At 41.1% G+C, this 24,220-nt stretch overlaps 1 long non-coding RNA gene across 1 annotated transcript in view; it reads left to right on the top strand.

The window, feature by feature from the left end:
* Nucleotides 1–21,855, top strand: part of LOC117355696 — a 42,717-nt gene extending 20,862 nt beyond the window's left edge. Inside the window, exon 3 of the long non-coding RNA XR_004538435.1 lies at nucleotides 21,735–21,855. This is a non-coding gene — a long non-coding RNA (uncharacterized LOC117355696). The remainder of the gene's footprint in view (nucleotides 1–21,734) is intronic.
* Nucleotides 21,856–24,220: the final 2,365 nt, after the last annotated feature.

Below are 24,220 nucleotides of genomic sequence, written 5' to 3'. Positions count from 1 at the left end.
TATATGAATGCCTTTGACGTCGTCTTCTTTTTTATTTAATCATAATGTAAAAAGATTTTTTTTTAAATATCAGCCCTCCAATTATTATGATGTCTGCACAAATTCTAGACCAGTGGTTCCCAACCCTGTCCTGGAGGACCACCAGCTTGTTGGGTTTTCAGAATAACCCTAATGAATATGCATGGAGCAGATTTGCATGCCTGGCACCTCCATTATATGCAGATCTCTCTCACGCATATTCATTAAGGCTGTCCTGAAAACCCGACTGGCCTGGTGGCCCTCCAGGACAGGGATAGGAACCACTGGTCTAGATGGAAATAAAGCAGCTGGACATTATGGGCCAAATGGACCATGCAAGTCTTCCCAATTCAGGCTGTAGTTCTTCACAGCTGGAGTCGCCATCTAAACTCCATTCGATACATAAGCACATATGCAACTATTTAAGTTTGGTTTTTTTTTATACCATTCATTTTCCATTTGAGATTGGATATTCCTTCCTTAGCAACTGTGAGACTCACTGGCAATCACAAATCTATGTTATCTGTACAGGGACCGGTTTTGTGGAATGCATTGTCGGATTCAGTGCAATAATTGATCATGCTTTGTCAATTTAGAAAAGAAGTAAAAACCGTGCTATTTGAGCATGCGTTTGACACCAGTTGTGAAGGTGTATGAGATATTGCTGTTTTAGGCTAATTTGTGATTGCTTTAGCATTGAACTGTTTTTGATGCTATTGAATTTTCTTTGAAGACATTGTTAATGATGGTGAAATGAGGGTTTTTGAGGTTTTTATGATATCTTTGATGTGTTTTGTATCTGTATCTTGTTATTTGTCATTTGTTTCATTTTGTATGTCTATTGTCCCTCGCCTACATTTGTAGATAGGTGGGCTATAAATAATTTTAAATAAATAAACAGAGATCCTCTGTGTTCATCCCACATATTTTTTGAATTCCATTACTGTTTTTGTCTCCACCACCTCGCCTGGGAAGGCATTCTAGGCATCAACCGCCCTCTCTGTGAAAAATAATTTCCTGACATTATTCCTAAGCTCCTACCACCTCACAACCTCCATTCATGTCCTCTACTTTTACCATGTTCCCTTCTCTGGAAAAGATTTGTTTCTATATTAATACCTTTCAATTATTTTAACATCTGTATCATATCTACCCTGTCTTTCCTCTCCTCTAGAATATATATATTCAGGTCTTCCAGTCTTTTGACATATACCCTATACTATTTCTGTCACCTTCCTCTGGACCACTTCAAGTCTTTTTACATCCTTAGCCAGATACAACCTTCAAAATTGAACACAATATGCCAAGTGGGGCCTCACCAATGACTCATACAGGGACATCAACATCTCCTTTCTTCTGATGGTTTTGCCTCTCTCTGTAGAGCTTAGCATCCTTTTGAATACAGCCACCACCTTGTCATACTGTTTTGTCACCTTCAGATGTTCAGACACTATCACCCCAAGGTCCTTCTCCCTATTTGTGCATATCAACCTCTCACCTCCTAGCACATATGGCTCCCTCAGATTTCTACTCCCCAAATGCATCACTCTGCACTTCTTTGCATTTTAATTTCCAAAAAATTAAATCATTCTTCTAACTTTAGTAGGCCCTTTTTTTATATTTACTATGCCCTCCAGGGTGTCCACTATGTTACAAATCTTGGTATCACCTGCATAAAAACAAACCTTACCTTCTAACCCTTCAGCGATGTCACTCACAAATATACAGTGATCCCCCATGAATTTGCGGTCCGCAGTCACGGTCATTCGTGGTGAATGACCGGGCAGGAGAGGGCAGTCGAAGAGGCAGGAGAGGGCAGCCAGAATCCCAGCGAGTGAAGGAAATCAATCGCGGTATGCTCCGACCACCTCTTCCTGTACTAAAGTCAGGCCTCACCAATCAGGAGCAGCTTTGACACGCAGTCCTGACTGGTGAAGCCCAACTTTAGTACAGGAAGAGGCAGTCAGAGCATACCGCAAGTGATTTCCTTCACTCGCCGGTGCTCCAGCTGCCCTCTCCTGCCTCTCCGGCTGCTCTTGCCTGTCTTCTCTGCTAAAAACCGTATTTGCGGTTTTTCAACATTCGCGGGGGTTCCTGGAACGAAACCTCTGCGAATATCGGGGGAGTACTGTATTGAACAGAATCAACCACAGCACCGATCCTTGAGGCACTCCACTACTCACTTTTCCTTCTGAAAACAGGTTAAAATTTGACCTATCTAGGAGGTAATGCAGCTACAATATTTATTTTAAGTTGATGAGAAATTCTATTAGAGCAGGGTTATTCATTGGAACAGATAAGCTGTTTTGTAAAGATGCCTGAATGGTCTGTAAGTGTTGGAATGCATGAGAGTGTGCACGTGAGAATTCTGAGAGATAGTGTGCATGTGAGCATTCTCAAGGGTTGTTCAGTGGTGGTTAGAGTCAGAATTTCAGAGGGACAGGACCTGATTTGCTTGGGTAGAGTCAAAAGGGGGTTCTTTTGGCTAATTGTGAGTTTTAAGAATTATTTGATTTAGTGAATTTGATAGTTGGGAAGTGTAGGAAGACATTTCCTGTAGGTTGAAGAAACTGTAAAGCAATTTCTGATCTTAACAAAACGTTTTGAGAAGGGGAAACTCTAAGAAGACTAAAAGAAATAAATAGTAAAGTTGAAGAAGAATTCTCTTTAAAGGAAAACTTCTCTGAGTAAAGCTCAGCAGGAATTTGAGCTGTTTAAATAGGATTAATTTTAGAATTCCTGTTTAAAGGATGAGCTAGGAAATTTAAATTAGAAAATTTAAATTTGAATTAGAAGTTTGGTATTTAAGAGCTAAATAGACTAGAGGGAAACATAGAAAAATTAAAATAAATTGATTTTCTTGGACTGATGACTGAAGGTTTCATTTGCTAAGTTTATAAGAGTAACATATTGGATTTCAACTGTCATATAATTTTGACTAGTGCTGCAGTGACTTGTGCTGTACTGCTGCTGAGAGAGATTTATTTAAATGAACATTGTGAGGAAGGGAAGAGCTTTAAAGAGAAATTAAAGAATAGATTTTTTGAAAAATAATTTTGTTTTTCCACAAGTTTAAAATAATACAATTGGAACCTGGAGAAGAAAAAGGACACAAGCAGTTGCACCACTGAGGGAGGCAAAAACATTTTTTAAAATTTGGTTATACATTATACATAGTAACATAGGAGAAGATGGCAGATAAAGACCCGAACGGTCCATCTAGTCTGCCCAACCTGATTCAATCTAAAAATTTGTTGGGGTTTATTTTTTCTTCTCCTTAGCTATTTCTGGGCAAGGATCTAAAGTTCTGCCCGGTACTGTTCTTAGGTTCCAACTACTGAAATCTCCATCACAGCTCACTCCAGTGCATCTACACCCTCCCAACCATTGGAGCCCTCCCCAGCCCATCCTCCCCCAAACAGCCATATACAGACACAGACCGTCCAAGTCTGCCCATTACTGGCCTTAGTTCTTCAATATTTACTATTATTTTCTGATTCTAGATCCTCTGTATTCATCCCACACGTTTATGAACTCCGTCACCGTTTTCCTCTCCACTACCTCTCTCGGGAGCACATTCCAGGCATCCACCACCCTCTCCATAAAGAAGAATTTCCTTACATTGCTCTTGAGTCTCCCACCCCTCAACCTCAAATTATTTCCTCTGGTTTTACCATTTTCCTTTCTCTGGAAAATATTTTGTTCTACGTTAATATCTTTCAAGTATTTGAATGTCTGAATCATATCTCCCCTGTCCTTCCTTTCCTCTAAGGTATACATATTCAGGGTTTCCAGTCTCTCCTCATACGTCTTTTCTCGCAAACCTCCTATCATTTTCGTCACCCTCCTCTGGACCGCCTCAAGTCTTCTTACGTCCTTCGCCAGATACGGTCTCCAAAACTGAACAAAATACTCCAAGTGGGGCCTCACCAATGACCTGTACAGGGTCATCAACACCTTCATTCTTCTACTGGTTATGCCTTTCTTTATACAGCCCAGTAGCCTTCTGGCAGCAGCCACCATCTTGTCGCACTTTTTTTCACCTTTAGATCTTCGCACACTATCACCCCAAGGTCCCTCTCCCCATATCAGCCTCTCCCCTCCCAGCATATACGTCTCCTTCCGATTATTAATCCCCAAATGCATTACTCTGCATTTCTTTGCATTGAATTTTAGTTGCCAGATTTTAGAGGGAATAAGCATAGAGCTATCAGAAACACTTTTTACTGATCCTGGTTCCGGTGTTTCCTGACTACTTGGTGTTTTCCAGAGTTAAGTCTACAGTCCATTACCAACTGCTTCAAGTGTCCAGTTTCCTGATGGAGTTCTTCCTCAACTAATGCTAGCCACTGCAAGAAAGCCTGAAACCAAAGGAGATGTTTTCTTTTTATCTTCCAGTATGCACACAGTGGTTAAAATTTTGGTTAGTGGTTCACTTAGCTGAAGAACCTTAAATAGGTACCTGCAAAGAAAAGAAGCAATTATTAGTGTTTAATAAAAGAAAGACACATTAGATAAAGAGTAAAGAGAATATATTATTATTAGATCGGAATAATTGGAGATCTAACATACAAATTTACAAACAATTGATAAAAGAAAAACATAAAGCATTTTATTCATCTAAAATATGGGTTCAATGGTTATCAATACAAAAGAACTGTTCAATCTGGTTACAAATTTATTTGATGCCACACTCAATCTATACATAATATTATGTTACCTTTAGCAAATGATTTAGATCAGCAATTTGATTTAAAAATTAAAAATCTAAGAAATAATTGCTTGATAAATGATACTCATGAATATCAAATGCTTAATATAGAAGGAAATGTAATACAAGCTAGAGAATGATACGGTGGCTGTTACCCGCGGCTAGCCACAGGTAGCCACGGGTAACCCACCGAAATGGGGGGGGTGGCAAAGTGCTCACTGTGGGTATGGGGACAAGACCATCCGCCGCCCCATGGAGCAGTGAATGGCCTTGTCCCTGCAGTTAAGGGAGGGAATGTACGCGGTCACCAATCGCGCATGGCCCCCTCCCTCCTTCCTACCTACCCGAATCTATCTATCTCCCTCCCTCCCCCTTACGTTTGCCGCTACTGGAATGGGCCAGGAGGGAGCCCAAACCCCCCTAGCCCCGGCGACCCCCTACCCCCCACCCCCCACTACAATACGGGCAGGAAGGATCCCAGGCCCTCCTGCCCTTGACGCAACCCCCCTCCCCCAATGATCACCCCCCCAGAACCCAATCGCCCCCCCACTGACCCATGACCCCCCCGGCCGACCCCACTACCCCCCCACCCCCACTCCCCTTCCCCGTACCTTTTCCAAGTTGGCCGGGTTGGGCCCATGTGCCTAAGGCCCCACCCACAGGAGGGGCCTAAGGCTCCCGGGCCTATTCTGATTGGCCCAGGCACCTTAGGCCCCACCTGTGGGCAGGGCTTTGGGACGGCTGGGCCAATCCGGAATCGGCTGCCTGCCGGACAGGCAGGTTTGGCATCCGTCTGTCCGGCCAACTTGGAAAAGGTACGGGGAAGGGGGTGGGGGTGGGGGGGTCATGGGGTCGGCCGGGGGGGTTGCAGGTCAGCGGGGGGGCGATCGGGAGTTCTGGGGGTGATCGTTGGGGGGAGGGGGGTTGCGTCGAGGGCAGGAGGGCCTGGGATTCCTCCTGCCCATATTGTAGTGGGGGGTGGAGGGGTAGGGGGTCGCCGGGGCCAGCAGGGTTTGGGCTCCCTCCTGGCCCAATTGAGTCGCGGGGGTGGTCACTGGAGCCAGGAGGGCTTGGGTTCCCTCCTGGCCCGATCGAGTCACGGAGGGTGGTCGCCAGGGCCAGGAGAGCTTGGGCTCTCCCCTGGCCCAATCGAGTCGGGGGTGCCGCAGCTGCCGCGGGGCAAGAGGGCTTGGGCTCCCTCTTGCCCCGATGTTAATTGCGAGGGGGCAGTGATGGATCGCGGCAGGAGAGATGCCTCATCTCCCCTACCGCGATGCCATCACTCCTCTACCGGAACTGCCGTGACCCGCGGCAGGAGAGATAGGGCATCTCTCCTGCCGCGGGTCGCGGCAGTTTGGGTAGAAGAGTGATGGCATCGCGGTAAGGGAGATGAGGCATCTCTCCTGCCGCGATGGTTGCGTTGGGTAGGTTGCCGGGCCGCTGAACTGATGGCGCCAGCGGCCATCAGCTCAGCGGCCCCTTTTTCGGCACTTAGACCTGGTTTGACTGTGTCTAAGTCAAAAAGATCTAAGTGCCGACTAAGCAACCTGTAAATACCTGGTTATACCTGTTGTACACCTAGGTGTAGGTCGGCCCACCTCCCGCCCACTGCCCGCCCTTTTCCCTCCTCTAAACACACCTCTTTTCTCTCTGTGTGTCTAGAGGCAGGGGAAAGGCCTAAGCTGTTTTTAGATACGTCTAAAAAACAGCTTTGGTTATGGGTACTTGGACGATCAGGCTTTTTGATCATCCAAGTAGCCATTTAGGACACTTTTTAGTCTTTTTTTTATTATTACCCCCATAACTTTTAAAAGAGCTTGTAACATAGAATTTTCCCATTTTCCAATCAATTTTGACTCCAAGATCTTAATTTCTTGCTCTAACTTGAAAAATTGCTTTTTTAGTTGTTTTTTAGTATAAGCTGAGAATGATATAATTTGTCCTTTCATGGTTGCCTTAAAGGCATCCCACAAGGTTTCTATAGAGACTTCTTCTGTACTGTTAATTTGAAAATATTCATTAATTTTTAGTTGAAAATCTTCACAAAATTTTGGGTATGCAAGCAGTGCATTATCAAACCTCTAAACAGGCCTAGCATTATCTTGATCAGTAAAATTTAAGCTAATCCACACACCACCATGATCTGATAAAATTATTGGATCTATAGAAGCTTGAATAACATTTTGTATTAACTTATCAGAAACGAAAATATAATCAATTCTAGAAAAAGATTTATAAACATGTGAGCAAAACGAAAATTCTCGATCATTAAAATGAAGAATTCGCCAAATATCCTTTAAATTACAGTAATTTACAAAATTATCCAAACCTAATGACTTTACAATTTTACTAGGTCTTTTATCCAATAAAGGATCCATAACAGCATTAAAATTTCCTACCACTATCAAATTACTAGCAGCCAGTGGTAGAACTATTTGTTGCAGAGTTTTAAAGAATTCAATTTGATTCGAATTAGGGGCATACACATTAAAAAGTGCCACAGTAGTACTGCCCATACTCATATTAACATGCAACCATCTTCCTAGATCAGGGATGTCAAAGTCCCTCCTCGAGGGCCGCAATCCAGTCGGGTTTTCAGGATTTCCCCCAATGAATATGTATGAGATCTATTAGCATACAATGAAAGCAGTGCATGCAAATAGATCTCATGCATATTCATTGGGGGAAATCCTGAAAACCCGACTGGATTGCGGCCCTTGAGGAGGGACTTTGACACCCATGTCCTAGATGATCTGCAGCCACCATATTAAACACTGCAGAGCACTTTTTGTTAATCAGAATAGCTACACCAGCTTTCTTCCCTACTGCAGGTGCAAAGAAACAATCCTTCACCCAATTACCAATTAATTTCTTTGATTCATCTCCAGAAAGGTAAGCCTCCTGTATAAAACAAACATCCGCATTCGGCTGTTTTAAATATAATAGTGTCTTTTTTCTTTTTATCGGATGATTAAGGCCATTAACATTTAAAGAAAAAATTTTGAAATCCATTATACAAAATGAAACATAATAATTACATATATCCACAAAATAATTATTGTACAATCTTTTCCCCCACTCTGAAAATCTAAATTAATCCCCACCCCTTTCCCCCAAACCATCCCACTACTCCCCCAACCCACTCCCACAATTTAACAGTGCCAACTTTGAAACGAACATACTAGATCAAGTAAATGAAAAACTCCCCCCAGGCCAAGATCATAATAATTCTCATAAATATATTAATCATCCTAAATAATATAATGTAAGTCGTTTATTAACCAAAAATCACTTAAATTCTATTCTCAATCAGTGTTTTTCCTCTTCTTTTTTTTCCTAATGATTAACATAAGAAGATATTTGCTATAATCATATAAACAAAGAAATATTCTTATTCTATTTAACCATATAGTTAAGTCTCCAATGTACATAAGAATAACTCAATTAGTGAAATTAATACCTATGAATATTCCCCTTTACCCCTTCCACTCCAAAAACAACATACTCCAATCTCCATGCACTCAAATCACAACTCATTAACATACAAAATCCAACATCCAACATACTACCCCTCATAATGCTCACCTCCACATTCACTCAGACTACAAGACATCCTTCCACACATAGACCTGAAAACAAGTAAGAGATTATACCCAAAAATAAAAACATGTCGAGCTCATCACAAAATAAATTTTGTTACAAAGACAATTAAAGAATCTACTTTCTATTATAACGCTACCATGTAATCTTAAATAAACACAAAGCTATTACATTCTTTCACCTTCAACATGTGACTAATATAATGTTGTTTTATTTATTTATTTATACTTTTTTTTCCCCCCAAACCATAATCAAGTTCAAGTTTAAGTTTAATAATTCTCTTGATTAATCGCTTAATCATATTTCAAAGCGATGAACAATTTAAAATACATTCAATAAAAAACAGTACGGTACACACTTTAAATAATAACATTGGGTTAAAAACTAACACATCATTTTGGGAACATAAGGTAAAAAGGGATTGTGAAATACAATTCTATATAGAAAAGCAATACAGAGGAAAAGTACAAAAGGAAGACAAGTAAAAACATAGATTAATACAGTAAAGTCTTTGGCCTAAGGATTAGTAAATTAAGCACCAAAGGCATCTTTAAAAAGAAATGTTTTTAGATTACTTTTAAATTTTTCTAGATCCTGCTCCTTTCGCAAATAAATTGGGAGGGAGTTCCAAGTCTGTGGGGCAGTTACTGAAAAAATAAACTGCTGTCTAGTATTAATGATCTTAAGCGAAGGAATAGTTAATAAATGTTGTTCATTGGATCTTAAAGTTCTGTTTGGATGATACGGAATTAATAATTTATATATAAATGCTGGAGTTTTGTTGAGAAGAGTTTTAAAGGTAAGCAGACAAAGTTTATATGTTATCCGATGAATAACTGGAAGCCAATGTGCATTTTTTAGAAGAGGTATAACGTGGTCAAATTTTCTAGATTTGGTTATGAGTTTAATGGAGACATTTTGAATAATTTGGAGACGTTTAATTTCATTTAATGATATTCCTTTAAAGAGAGCATTACAATAGTCTATTTTTGAAATCACCAAAGAGTGAATAAGAATATTTAGTGATTTTGGACATAAGAATTTTGAAATTGATCGAATCCTACGTAATCTATAGAAGGTGGATTTAACAATATTGCTGATGTGATCGTGAAAATTCAGCTTGTTGTCGAAAGTAACTCCTAAAATTTTTATATTTTTAACTATTTGGAGGGGGACATTTTTTATAGTAATAAGAGCAATAAGTTCGAGATTTTCTTTCCATGGGAAAAGCATCACATTAGTTTTTTTGATGTTAAGTGCTAGTTTGTTTGTGTTCAGCCAATGATGAATTAGATCAAGCTTCTCACCAATCTCTTGAATATCAGACATTTTATTAGTATCTATAGGATGCAGGAGCTGGATATCATCTACATATGCAAAAACTTGAAAACCCACGGATTGACATAAGGTGATTAGAGGGGCAAGAAAGATATTAAATAATAACGGAGAAAGAATAGACCCTTGAGGAATCCCATAAGTAGTCGATGAAGATTTTGATATTGAGTCTTTAAAGAAAACAGTAGAAGTGCGGTCTGTTAGGTAAGATACAAACCAAGAAAAGACTTGGTCTGAGATACTAATAGATTGGAGTCTGTCAAGGAGGAGTTGATGGTCGATCGTATCGAAGGCTGCAGAAAGGTCAATAGAGATTAACCGTGTTGATTGATGGTGATCTAAAAAGTATTGAATAGAAGTGGTCATACCAATCAATGAAAGTTCAATATTGTGATGATGTCTAAAACCAGTTTGGTTAGGATGCAGAGCGTTGGTTTTTTCTACAAAATCTGAAATTTGATTAAAAACTACCTTTTCTGTCAATTTTGCCAAAAATGGTATATTAGCTATAGGTCTAAAATTAGATAGATCCTCAATACTGCCATTCTTATCTTTGATGATAGGTCGGATAATTGCTTTTTTCCACGTCGTTGGTACCGTATTTTGACTCAAACTCTCAGTAATTAAAGTATGGATAAAAGGTCCAAAGATATGAAAGTAATGCTTTAAAATGAAAGGCGGAATTAGATCAGCAGTAGAGCCCTTCAAATTGATAGATTTAAGAATGGTCTCAATTTATTTTAAACTAGGTAGCTTAAATTTAGAACACCTTGAAATTAGTGATTCCGTATCGGTTTGTTCATGATCATTTGTTACATATTGATTTACTAAAAAAGTTTTTCTAATGTTTTTTCCATGAAATGATCCGCAAGTTCCTGAGCAGAGGGAAAAGAACCAATCACTTTCTATGAAACTTCAGGCTCATACCATCATGGAAGAATCATAATATGGTATATGACAAAATCACTCTTTGCCAGTATTTTGACAGAACACCAAAAAATTAATTATGCTATGCATAGAAATAGCAAGCCAGCAAACTTTTCCAAAGAGCAGCATATAATAGCATTCCATTTTCAACATCTCCATGCAATCCCAATGCAGCGATTCATCCGATCTTCTGAAAACTATCTTCAAGTTCTTCTAAATTCAAGGTGCAGCATCCACAGATCTCCATTTAATTTCTTATGCAGCACCAATCCTTAAATTGGGCAAAGGTCAGATTTAAAGTACTGTATAAGGCAAAGTGAGGATCTAGCCGTATCATACAAGAGACCCTCACAGTCACAGTACTGCACATCATGCCTCACATCTCTCTCCATATTGCCATATCCTTTCACAAATCTTCCATTATTATTTATCCTTTTAAACTTCCACCGACCTTTTTATAATAGAAATACAAACCAAAGAGATGTTTATTCTTCCTTATGACTAACTTTCCAGTATAGCACTGCAGCAAACAACTGTTATAAATGAGCACGTGTCTTTGCCAGAATGTTGAGCCCTTTTCAAAATTAACTGTATCGATTCCATGTTGAAGGATTATTAATCTTGTTATATTCAATTCCTCAGAGAAAAATCTTTAAAGGTATCAATATAAAATAAATAAACAGAAACAATAATAAAATAAAAAGAAATACAGTTACCAGGATATCCTTCAAAAATCCATAGGCAAATCATATTGATCTAAAAATTCCTTCAATTTAACTGCATCTTCAAAATTAAAAATTTTGTTTTCATAGGTCACCCTCATAGTTGTCGGGCATACTAAACCATACCTTGCACCTAATGTTCTTAACTGAGGACGCAAATCCAAAAGCTGCTTCCTTCTATAAGCAGTAGCTTTTGCAAAGTCTGGAACTATAAAGATTTTTGAATCCTGGCACTTGAGATCCTTGTTATCTTTAGCTAATTTTATAATTTCTGCGACTTGCTGGTGCCGAAGCAGCTTGAAAATCAGTGGACGGGGACCCTTTTGACTATTTGATCTTTTTGATGGAATCCGGTGCGCCCTTTCAATTTCTAACGGAAAAGAACTTTTCAACGGTAAAATTTTTGGTATGAAGTTCATCAAAAATGCTATAGAACCGTTCTTTTCAACACCCTCTGGCATCCCAATCAAACGTAAATTATTTTGCCTTTCTCGGTTCGACAAATCCTCCAGTTCTTTTCTTAATATGTCTATTTCTTTATGATCCTTTTTATATGTCATCAATTCTGCCTCTGTCTTTTCAGGGCGTTTCTCTAACTGCTCTAACTTAAAATCAACCGCCTGCATTCTTTTTGTCAGATTTTCCACTTCCTCTTTAACCTCCTTTATGTTCTTAGCACTATCTAGCACAATTTCTTTAATTTTCTGCAGCTCTTTCATTAAGTCTCTATTTTCAATTTCCTCCGATGGCAAAGGGACCATTGACGGGGAGACCGATTCCTACTTCAACCTCTTTACACTTCCCGCACCTAAACCCGCCGAACTGCTTTTATTATGTTTGCCCAAAGCCATTTTAACAACCGATACAATATTTCAACCCGACTTACACAAATTTTAATTAACTTATATTAACAAAATTAGCCTTTCACTGCAGAGCCACTCATTCACCCGACCATCCCAGTACGCCACAAAGCCACGCCCCCCCCCCCCCCCACTACGGGGTTTTAAAGAAGGATTGGATAAATTCCTGAAGGATTCGGAGATTGAGGGATACAGAAAGAGGCAGTTATAGGATTATGAAAGTGTATAGATAGAAGCATAAAGGGGAATAAAGGGTTTTAGACAAGGATCACCTTACAGGTCATGGACCTGGTGGGCCGCCATGGGAGCGGACTGCTGGGCGCAATGGACCTCTGGTCTGACCCAGCGGAGGCAACTTCTTATGTTCTTATTACTATTACTACTACTATTTATTATTTTTGTAGCGCTGAAAGGCTTACGCAGTGCTGTACATTTAGGGCTCCGTTTATGAAGGCGCGTTATAGGCAATTTGATCTGCATTTGGAAACGGATAGAGAACCAATGAAGTGACTTGAGGAGAGGGGTGATGTGAGCATGGCAGCTCTCAGAATATGAGTTGTGCAGCAGCATTTTGAAGGGGAGAGAGATAGTTGAAAAGAAGACCTGAGAGAAGTACATTGTAGTTGTAGAAATCTAAGCGAGAGGTGATGAGATCGTGGATGTGAGTTGTGGATTTATAACTTCACCAGTACACTGATCCCAATACCTGTTTTCATCAAAGGTAGTGTGCTCGGAGAGGAGAGGTCGGATGTTGATAATACGAGTAGTAGTTGAAAGGAGGGATGAGACGGTGGTGGAGAGCATGACAGGGTCAATAGCCTAAAGTTTCTTAAATATATGATTAGTGATTGACCGGGTTTGGGAGGGAGGATGATAAGTTGTGAAGGTTAGCAGAAAATGGTCAGAGAGGGGAAGAGTCGAGGTGCAGAATAGAGAATGATCCGGGGACAAATTTTTCCCCGTCTCCGCAGGAACTCATTTTCCTGTCCCATCCCTGTGAGTTCTTTTTCTGTCCCTGCCGCATTCCTGCAAGCTCCATCCTCATATGCACAAGCCTCAAACCCTTTAAAATCATAAGTGTTTGAGGCTTGTGAGGTTAAGGGAAGGCTTACATGAATGGGGCACGGACACGGACAGTGACAAAACTCATGGGGACGGAACGGGGAAATAGAGTTCCTTCGGGAACGAGGAAAAATTTATCCCCATGTCATTCTCTAGTGCAGAATTCAGTGGTAAAGCAGTTGGAGGAGAAGACAAGGTCAAGGCTTCACCCGCGAGGTGCCGGGAATCGGCCCTCAACCACATACAAGGATTAAATCAGTAGACCCGTTTAGTAATTTCAAATTTACACCCAGCAGCGTCTACTGCGAGCTGTCAAAAATCAAGGTCAACAAGGCAATGGGGCCTGACAACCTACACCCTAGGGTACTCAGGGAGTTGGGAGATGTCTTGGCGGAACCACTATCCGCGCTCTTTAATCTCTCCCTTAGTACAGGTAACGTCCCGATGGACTGGAAGACGGCTAACGTCATTCCACTACACAAGAAAGGCTCCAGGGTGGATATGGCAAACTACAGACCAGTGAGTCTCACTTCAATAGTGAGCAAACTAATGGAAACCCTAATCAAACACCAAATGGATAGGATCATGGACGAGGAGAATCTGCGCGATCCCCGCCAACATGGATTTACTAAGGGGAGATCGTGCCAATCCAACCTGATCGGCTTCTTTGACTGGGTGACGAGGAAGCTGGATGTTGGTGAGTCCCTGGACATCGTCTATCTGGATTTCAGCAAAGCATTTGATAGCGTGCCACACCGCAGGTTGCTGAATAAGATGAGTTCTTTAGGTTTGGGCGACACTTTAACAAAATGGGTTGGGAACTGGCTTGGAGGTAGGCTTCAGAGGGTGATGGTGAATGGCACTCCCTCCGAGATGTCGGAGGTGATAAGTGGAATGCCACAGGGCTCCGTCCTAGGCCCGATCTTGTTCAACATCTATATAAGAGACCTGACAGAAGGGCTTCGAGGTAAAATAACATTGTTTGCCGATGATGCCAAACTGTGCAATGTAGTGAGCAAAAGCACAACAGACAAAAAAGCAATGACAGACGATATGGTGCATGACTTACTTCTGCTGGAGCACTGGTCTAGGTCCTGGCAACTCAGTTTCAATGCCAAAAAATGCAAAGTCATGCACCTGGGAAGCCAGAATCCATGCAAGATCTACACCCTAAATGGCGAGATCCTGACAAGAACTGTAGCAGAAAGAGACTTGGGAGTGATTGTCAGGGAAGACATGAAGTCGGCAAACCAAGTGGAGCAAGCTTCATCCAAAGCAAGGCAAATCATAGGTTGCATACGCAGGAGTTTCATCAGCCGTAAACCTGAAGTCATTATGCCACTATATAGATCCATGGTGAGACCGCACCTGGAGTACTGTGTGCAATTCTGGAGGCCGCATTACCGCAAGGATGTGCTGAGACTGGAGTCGGTCCAGAGAATGGCCACCAGGATGGTCTCGGGACTCAGGGAGCTCCCGTACGAGGAGCGGTTGGGGAATTTGCAGCTCTACTCACTCGAGGAGCGTCGAGAGAGGGGAGACATGATCGAGACATTCAAATATCTCACGGGCCGCATCAAGGTGGAAGAAGACATCTTCTTCTTCAAGGGTCCCGCGGCAACAAGGGGGCATTCGTGGAAAATCAGGGGCGGGAAACTGCACAGTGACACTAGGAAGTTCTTCTTCACTGAAAGGGTGGTTGATCGCTGGAATAGTCTTCCACTTCGGGTTATTGAGGCCACCAGTGTGGCGGATTTTAAGGCCAGATGGGATAGACATGTGGGATCTATCCGCAAAGATAGATAGTGAGGATCACTGGGGTGGGCAGACTTGATGGGCCTTGGCCCTTATCTGCCGTCTATTTCTATGTTTCTATGTTTCTATGTTAAGGCAGTGGGCATTCTGGTGTGAAGGGGTGGTAGAGCACAGCTGGAGATTGTATGAGGATGTTAGAGCGAGAAACCTGGATCTATAGGGGTCATCAGCATGGATGTTGAAGTCACAGAGGATAAGGGAGGGAGATGAAGGTTCAAGAAAGAAGGAGAGCCAGGAGTTAGTCAGAGGAAGGAACTAGGAGAGGACTGGGCCACTAAATCCGAATCACTGAAGTTCTCGGACATTTGATCAAAGTCTACTAGAATGCACTGCTTAGGTCAAATTGGATTATAATTGCACTGTGACCCTTGCTTAGTAATTCTTTGCCATATGTTACTAGTGCTATAACCACTGTCTCAGTACTGTGATTCTTCCTGAATTCCAATTGTGAAGGGTGTATGATATTGAAGCATTGTAAGTAGCATTCAAGTTATTCTGTGGCATATCCAAAAATGGCCGCATAGATGTCTCTGCAAAACAAAGGGGCAGCCTGGTGGTAAGTACGATGGACTTTAAACAACGGGACCCAGGTACAAATGCTACCTTAATTCATTTATATGTTATTGTGAGCCCTTTAGGAACAGATAAAAACCTACTATAGCACTACAATAGCCATCATACTTGCAGGTGTCTTAAAAATCCAGGTACAGTAGGTATTTCTATGATTCAAAAGGGCTCACATATTTATACAGAAATAAGAGTTAAAGTGACCACTACGTTGACCACTAGACTTTTCCTTATACTTGCTTGTTTCCTCTATTAGGAATGGTCATAATATCTGAAGCTCCTATACAGCCCAGTATCCAGTCACTTTCACTTCTTAGGGGGGTGGGAGGGAGTCAGTAACCTCTGAGAGATTAAGGAAGTGGTTATGCCTTCATCCCTCCAGCGGTCAGCTGCTCAATCAGGGCACCTTTTTGTACCCTGGATATGATCAAAACAAGTCTAGAGAAAGACGTACTTCTTTTTCGCCTTGGACGTTTCTTCCCATTCCATTATTGCTGAAATATGTCCAAATTATGTACCCTCCCTAGTCCCACCCAAAACACACCTCCAACACCCACGCTTGGACAAACTGTAATATAAAATTCTGTGTTTCGAAAATTGCAGTGTGGACTTTTTTGACAAATGGACTTTTTCTGGCCATTTTGAAATGTCCATCTGCTTAAAAATGAGTGCCATATCCCCTTAACGTAGTCCACAATCCTGACGGGACAATAGAGATAATACCAGAGGAAGCAGGAAGCTTAAGAAAAGGAAAATAAGAAATTGCAGGTAAACTAGTATAAAAAAATGGCTCAGTTTACAACAGAATAAATCAATTGAAACAAACTAAGGCTTATCTTTAAGAAATCCCCTTACTCTTTAGAAAGAATTGAAGTTGAGATGGCTGGTAGAAAATATCAGAATGATTGTCAAAAACTACCACACATTTAAATGAATATCTACGACAAAATCTTACACCCATGTGTAACAGGAAGAAAAAAATAATAAATTTTGAAGGCTTGTGCAGATGGAGCAGGGATGGAGATAGATCCCGTGGGGACAGGGACAAATTTGTCCTTGTGTCATTCTCTAAATCAGTGGTTCCCAAACCTGTCTTGGAGGACCACCAGCTAGTCAGTTTTTCAGGATAGCCCTAATGAATATGCATGGAGTAGATTTGCATGCCTGTCGCCTCCATTATATGCAAATCTCTCTCATGCATATTCATTAGGATTATCCCAAAAACCCAACTGGCTAGTGGTCCTCCAGGACAGGGTTGGGAACCACTTCTCTATATGAAGCTCCGCCAGCCAAAGAAATTCACTGCCCAAGCCACTTCTGTCTTCCTTGTGCTGCTGCAGTAAAGAGAGTTGGTGGCGTGGCTCCAGATACCAGTGCCGGGACTCTTCACAAGCACTTGGTTCTCACAAAAAGCATGTGCAAGGAGTCTCAGTGTTGGCACCTGGGGGCACGCTACTGGCTTCCCCTTTACTACAGCAGCACAAAAAGGAGACGAGCAGATCAGTGAATCGTTTTGGCTTACAGGGCTACAGGTGCTGCAGGTTTAGAGGGGGCCTGAGCCCAATTGGGGGGGGGGCTCCCAAGGCTCCCTGTGGCCACACCACTGCTGCTAACTATCCAGATAAAGTTAGGTCAGCAAAAAGGCTGTCTTAACTCTATCCAGATATTTATCCATGTAGGGGCCTACATATTGCAGATGAATGCCAGCGGTTTGTTTATACTCAGCTATTCAGCACTGGTATTCAGGTATGGCTTGGAACTGGATATACAAAACCCTCAGTGGCCATTTTAAAAATGCTGGCTGTTGCACCTACATTCTAAAGTACGTCATTGCAAGGGAGAGGGGGTTGGAAATGGGGGAGGTGCTTTTGTTTTCTTTCTGTAATTATTTAAAAAATGCTGGGATTTCCACTGCTACTGTTTTGTATTTGGTTTTACTCGGGGTAATTTGATGTTGATTGATTTTGTTATCTGCTTTTTTTGACTGCTTATGTCTGTTCTCTTTTGTGTTGTATTGAGCCTGGTTTTCAATAAACACTTCCATTTAAATAAAAAAAAAAATTGCTGACTGTTGCAGGCTGAATATTATCCTTATAATTTACTGTGAAGGTATAGGACAAGCAATCAGTTATTTTCTACGACATGTAAAAAGCAAAACACTCTAAAATGTAAACTTCAAAAAACAAACACTAGGTTCTTGTCACTGAAGTTTTCTCCATCCTCTCATTCTCCTCAAAAGCTTCTCCAAAATCCTTTAGCAGGAACTCCCACTCCTTTCTTCTCTGAAATCTGAAATGTCACTTTACATACTTGACCTGAATTTGCAACTCACTTTGAACTCAGATTTGGGAAAAGTAAGTATTTAAATCTCAAATCCAAATTGGAAGCCTGCTCCTCAGGATGGGATCCAATTTATTGACTCTAATCTTCCATTTCTATTCTTTCATTGGCTAAGAATTTGAGGATTATTCTTGACTCCAACTTGACCTTAAAACCCTTGGTGAGAATTCTATTTTATAAATTCAAATTATTTTGATGTATAAAGCATTTTCCCCTTAGAAGAATTTCCAACAATACTTCAGTCATGAGTTCTGTCTAATCTAGATTATTGTAATTCTGTGGATGCATTATATTCTTCAAAGAAGAGCTATTGGGTTCAGCGACAAAAGGAGAGACATAAATGCTAGGGTGAAGAGAAAAAGCACCAGGTGGACTCATGACATTAGGTGAGGAAAGGAAGGGACCAGTGGCGTAGCTGGAACTCAGTGGGCCCTGGGCAGAAGGACTGATATGGGCCCACTACCAGTGTATGAGTGCATCCCCCCCCCCCAGTTCTGGTACCCCCCTCTGAGTCTCATAAACAAACAGTATACAGGCCTGCAGAACTGCAACTAAAATATTCTTTATTTAAAGGACCTGACACTGCCAGTGTTTTGGCGGAAGGTCTGCACCAGGGGTCTGTGAAGTCTTATATATAATTCATGTATGAACACGCAAGTCCCAGTATAAAGGTAATCTGGAATAAATCAACTGGTTAGGAACACAAACGCTAACAGCCTTCTCGAATCTTAAAGGGTTAAAAAAAAAAAGCTGCCTCTGTTCAGTGGGACCTTTCCTCTATCGTGTCCAGGAAGTTGTGTAAGTGAAATGGGATGCAGCAGAAGAAATGTCTGACTGGCCAGAGAGGCAGCCTTTAGCGCTGTCTCTGACACTGTAGCAGGAGATGCCAGATCTTGGCATGGGAAGGAAAGTTCAGCTGCAGACGGCCCCTACCATTGGGTGGCCCTGGGCATTTTTCCGGGCTTGTTCAATGGTAGCTACACCCCTGGAAGGGACATAGAAAAAAGGATGATCCTGGCTTCTACCCAAATCAATCTGTCTCAAATCCACCAATCTCTGCAAAGATCCTATTACCCTCGGTACCAAAGAGTTCTTTGAGTGTAGAAGATCTCTGTAGCACAGCTAAATTTTGACCAGTTTTTTTCTATAACTGAAACAACGATTTCACTTTAGGCTTTTCCATTGCTAAGCTGGGGGTTTTTAACCACTGTATTGTATCTGTTCCTCTTTCGGTCTGAGGCAATATTTGGTGCTATGTTTCTCTTTACCTCTTAATTGACTGTGTTAGATTTCAATTGAGAATTGAAATAAAAATGATGATTAAGGAAGCCGTATTTATTTAGTATGCAAATTTTTTCCAGTCTGTATCTTCTTTAGACAATACTGCTTAAGTTAGCATTGAAACTGCTCTGCTAAATGGAAGAGCCAGAGTTTATTCTCAGCTTAGTTCCCTCCTCCCTAAATTTCCCCAGAATGAGAGACTTCTGGGGAAAGTGGCTGCAGCTGCTAGTTTTATTAGTCACATCTAAACAGCCATCTGAATACTTCTGAAGGGGGACCCCTTGCATTTTCCCTTCATCCGCCATGACCTTGCCTTTGATCTGAAGTTCTAAATTACAAAGCTACTCATGAGAAAAGGTCAGGAGGAAGAAGAACAGCTGTCAACAGGATAGAAAGCCCTCGTAATCCTCTCCTCCGGATTCTATAAAGCTGAACATCCAAATTTCCGACTACTGCACTAATTTGTGCGCACAAATTTATAGAATATTGACAGTTGGCTTTTGGAAATCAATATGGGGCCAAATAAATTGCTTGTTAGAAAGTCCGGTGGCATTATGCTATGATACTGTGTTTTTTGGCATGTCAATGAGAACTAAAATTCAAATATCATCTAAAAACAACAGGCTTTTATTAATAATGACAGGAGTTGCCATACAACAAATTACGAGCAATTGGAAGAATTGGACGAGGCTTAATTATAGTTTTTGGTGAAATTCATTGTGTCATGTGTATAAAATGGAAAGAATATTAGCCATTCAGAAAGGGAATTTTAAGAAATTTCAGGAGATTTGGGAGCCATTAGCAAAATATTGTAATGTTTAATTAATGTTTTTCCCTATGTCATGCACATCCGGGAGGGGGGAGGATGGGGGTCTGTTAGATTAATGAAGTTAGATATATTGGGGTTCATTATAGAAATGTTATGTGATTGCATTGTGATGGTTTAGGAGGGAGGGGGGACTAATTCTGAAATGGATTTAAAAGGAATATTAAGTGTATTATTGATGTATAAAATGTGGTATTTATTGTTACACTTACTGTAAGTTTTGAAAATAATAAAGAATTGGGAAAAAAAGAATATTGTCAGTTGTGTGCCTAACTTAAATGCTAAATTAGACACCAATTGGCTTTAAGCAGCAAAAATAGCCTTTATGTGGCATTAATTGGTGCTAATTTGTAATTATGGACCCCTTTTACATAGGGTTACCAGATGTCCGGATTTCCACAGACATGTTCTCTTTTTGAGGACATATCTGGGGGTCCGGATGGCTTATCAAAACCTTGCACTTTGTCCGGGTTCTGAAAAGCTGTGTCGGGCAGGGAGGACGTCCCGGCTGGCGCACACGATAATGTCATATGCACATGGATGTCCTCCCTGCCTGACAAGAGCAGGCAGCTGGGGGTGGGGGAACGGGGCTAGGGCAGACTTGGGGGTGGGATATGGGCAGGGATGGGCGGAACTAGGTGGGCTTGGGGGCGGGGTTAAGGGGGGGTCCAGATTTTCCCAAAAGGAGAATCTGGTAACCCTACTTAGACAAAGCCACGGTAGTGATTTCCCCGTGGCAAAGGCACCGAAGGAATGGGACCTTTCATTGCCACTGTTTTATCATTCGCCCTTTCATCACAGACCTTTCTGGTGGGGAAGTTGATGTTAGAATTAAAATTAGTAGCTCTGCGAGTTCCTGAAATCGCAATACAGACTGCACTTTAACGCTGAATCATTGGCTTAGTAGCTCTCTCTTTATCTTTCCAGGGGGGCAAGAGAGGGAAATTCCTCCCAATAATACCTCTGGCAGGTATGAATTGTCAGCTTAGTAGCTCTTCCTCCTTTTTCCCTCTGGGGGGGGTGAGGGAGGGAAATGACTCTCCCCCCCATGATACCTCCTTTCTCCTGATTGAACAGCTTGTTTTCCCTCCTTTCTCCTTCCAGGAGGGTAAGAGGGGTGCAATACCGCCCCCCCAAAAAAAAACAACAATCCTCCCCCCTCAAAAAAAACCCCCTCCTTTCTCCTTCTGGGAGAGCTTCAGAGCTTTTTGGGAAAGGTTGGTTGGATGGTCTCCACATGCTGTCAGAACTCTTCCCTGTGATGTAAGAGCTCTTCCAGACTGCTGAACTGGCTCTGCACTGAATTGTCCTAGACCCATGCACCAAAGCCCATTCAATTCCCATGGGCTTTGGTGCATTTGCCACGGGAGAATCGCTATCATGGCTTTGTAAAAAGGGCCCTATGTGCATATCTGTACTTAGGTGCTATTCTATCAATTTAGCACTTTAAATGCTACAGGATGCAACTACAAAGGGGATGTGCACATAGAAGGATGAGGGCATGTCTTGCAGTTGGGAATGTAAGTTATTGAATACTATCACATATGCATGCAATGGCAACTTTAGGAACAACCATTTACATGGGTGGTTTGAAAAGTTTGCTAAAAAAAAAAAATAGAAGAGTTTATCTAATATGTTTTAAAATTTGACAAAATCTATTTTTCCGACAGAATGGGAAAACTGGACACTCACTGAACTAAATATACTGCCTTCAATGGAGACTATACTGAGAAATATAACTGTTTTTAAAAAAATAATATTTGTTGGGGGGGGCGGAGGAGTCAAAGTTGGGGTTTGGGATGTTTGGGAGGGGAGTGTTATAGATTTGTTTTCTTTCTTTCTTTCTCGTTCTCTGCTCCTGTATACTTTTGGAAGCGCATTGTATCTTTCTACACTGCTGGATTATGGTATCATTGTGATGCAGATTCATTGTATTTGACTCGCAATAAAGATGATTTATAAAAAGAAAATATTTGTTTGTTTTTGTACCAAACTTTTCAAGCCACCCTCATACTCCAGCCTTTGACATGGCATAAGGGTTCATGCCTAAAGTTAGGAGCGCACATGCTGACATACAGTCTTTTCTATAACATCAATTTCATGCACAATTGTCATTATAGAATTGGAACTTAGTGCCCATATTTTTTCACGCCTAATTTCTAGTGCCCTTTTTTGAATCTACACGGTGTCTTCTAATCCCCCAGTCTTTCTTCAGCATCTCTTTCCCTTGAAATGGATCATTACCTTATCAAAATTCTAGTTATCTATCTTATGCCACTATATTTTCATACTAAAAAGCTTCCTCAAATATGGCTAAAGTAGTAAATGCTTGTACCAGTCCCAAAATGTGAAGATGAATGAAAATATCAAAAAACTGGACTAGTGCATAACAATTTCAATAACAATGCTTTCAATTTTTCATGAGTATGCCTCAGCCCCACCACTCCACCGCTGTGCTATCTTGTGACTGCGTGGAGATTTATGTGGCACTTCATCATCGGCTGCTCATATATTTTTGATTTTTATAGAATCGTGAAAAATCCTTCATATATATTTGAATACTTAAAAATGGTTAGACTCCCAGACGTTGGCTGATAAGAGCTAAGTATTTACACCACTCTTTATATTAAGAAAAACATTTTTAAGTATTCAAGTATATATGAAGGATTTTTCACGATTCTATAAAAATCAAAAATATATGAGCAGCCGATGATGAAGTGCCACATAAATCTCCACGCAGTCACAAGATAGCACAGCGGTGGAGTGGTGGGGCTGAAGCATACTCATGAAAAATTGAAAGCATTGTTATTGAAATTGTTATGCACTAGTCCAGTTTTTTGATATTTTCACTATATTTTCATACGGCACTCTCAAAAGGCAACAGATCACCTTCAGAGACTATAGGGGAAGGAAATCTAATTGCAGCTCTGGATTCAGATTCTACCCTGTGGGTCACCAAAGCTGTAAGACTAAGGCAATCACTTATGGAGGCTCTCAGTGAAAATCCTCACATAATGAGTGTTCTTCCAAACCAAAATAAACTTTACTACAATGAAAATTAATTTATACAAAAATAACAGAACACAGTCTTTATACAGCCCATAAGAACATAAGAATAGCCTTACTGGGTTAGACCAATGGTCCATCTAGCCCAGTAGCCCGTTCTCATCGTGGCCAATCCAGGTCACTAGTACCTGGAAAAAACTCCAAAAGTAGCAACATTCCATGCTACCAATCCAGGGCAAACAGTGGCTTCACCGATGTCTGTCTCAATAACAGGAAATTGTCCAAACCTTTCTTAAAACCAGCTACGTTAACCGTTCTTACTAGAATCTCTGGCTTACTTATTCTCTCAGTGAAAATATATTTCTTCCTGTTTGTTTTAATAGTATTTCCCTGTAACTTTATCAAATGTCCCCCCAGCTAAAATTTATTGCTAAAAAATACAAGGTCATGCATTTGGGCTGCAAAAACCAGAGGGAACAGTACAGTTTAGAAGGTGAAGAACTTATGTGCATGACGGAAGAGCGGGACTTGGGTGTGATTGTATATGATGATCTTAAGGTGGCCAAACAGGTTGAAAAGGTGACGGCAAAAGTTTGAAGGATGCTAGGTTGCATAGGGAGAGGTATGATCAGTTGGGAAAAGGAGGTATTGATGCCTCTGTAGAAGACTCTGGTGAGACCTCATTTAGAATATTGTGTACAATTCTGGAGGCCGTACCTTCAAAAAGATATAAAAAGGATGGAGTCGGTCCAGAGGACGGCTACTAAAATGGTGTGTGGTCTCTTTGATAAGGTGTATGGGGACAGATTTAAAGATCTCAATCTGTATATTTTGGAGGAAAGGTGGGAGAGGGGAGATATGATAGAGACGTTTAAATGCATACTTAATATAAATGTGCATTTGAAAGGAAACTCTGCAATGCGAGGGCATTGGATGAAGCTAAGAGGTGATAGGCTCCGGAGTAATCTGAGGAAATACATTTTTACAGATGTGTGGAACAGTCTCCCAGAAGAGGTGGTGGAAACAGAGACTGTGAATTCAAGAGGGCCTGGGATAGGCACATGGGATCTCTCAGAGAGAGAAAGAGATAATGGTTACTGAGGATGGGCAGACTAAATAGGCCATCATGTTTCTATGTTTCTAGTCTTTG

The sequence above is a fragment of the Geotrypetes seraphini genome, chromosome 2, assembly GCF_902459505.1.
Source record: "Geotrypetes seraphini chromosome 2, aGeoSer1.1, whole genome shotgun sequence".
Taxonomy (NCBI): domain Eukaryota; kingdom Metazoa; phylum Chordata; class Amphibia; order Gymnophiona; family Dermophiidae; genus Geotrypetes; species Geotrypetes seraphini.
Note: the sequence above shows the minus strand (reverse complement) of the source record. Positions and strands in the feature narration are given on the sequence as shown.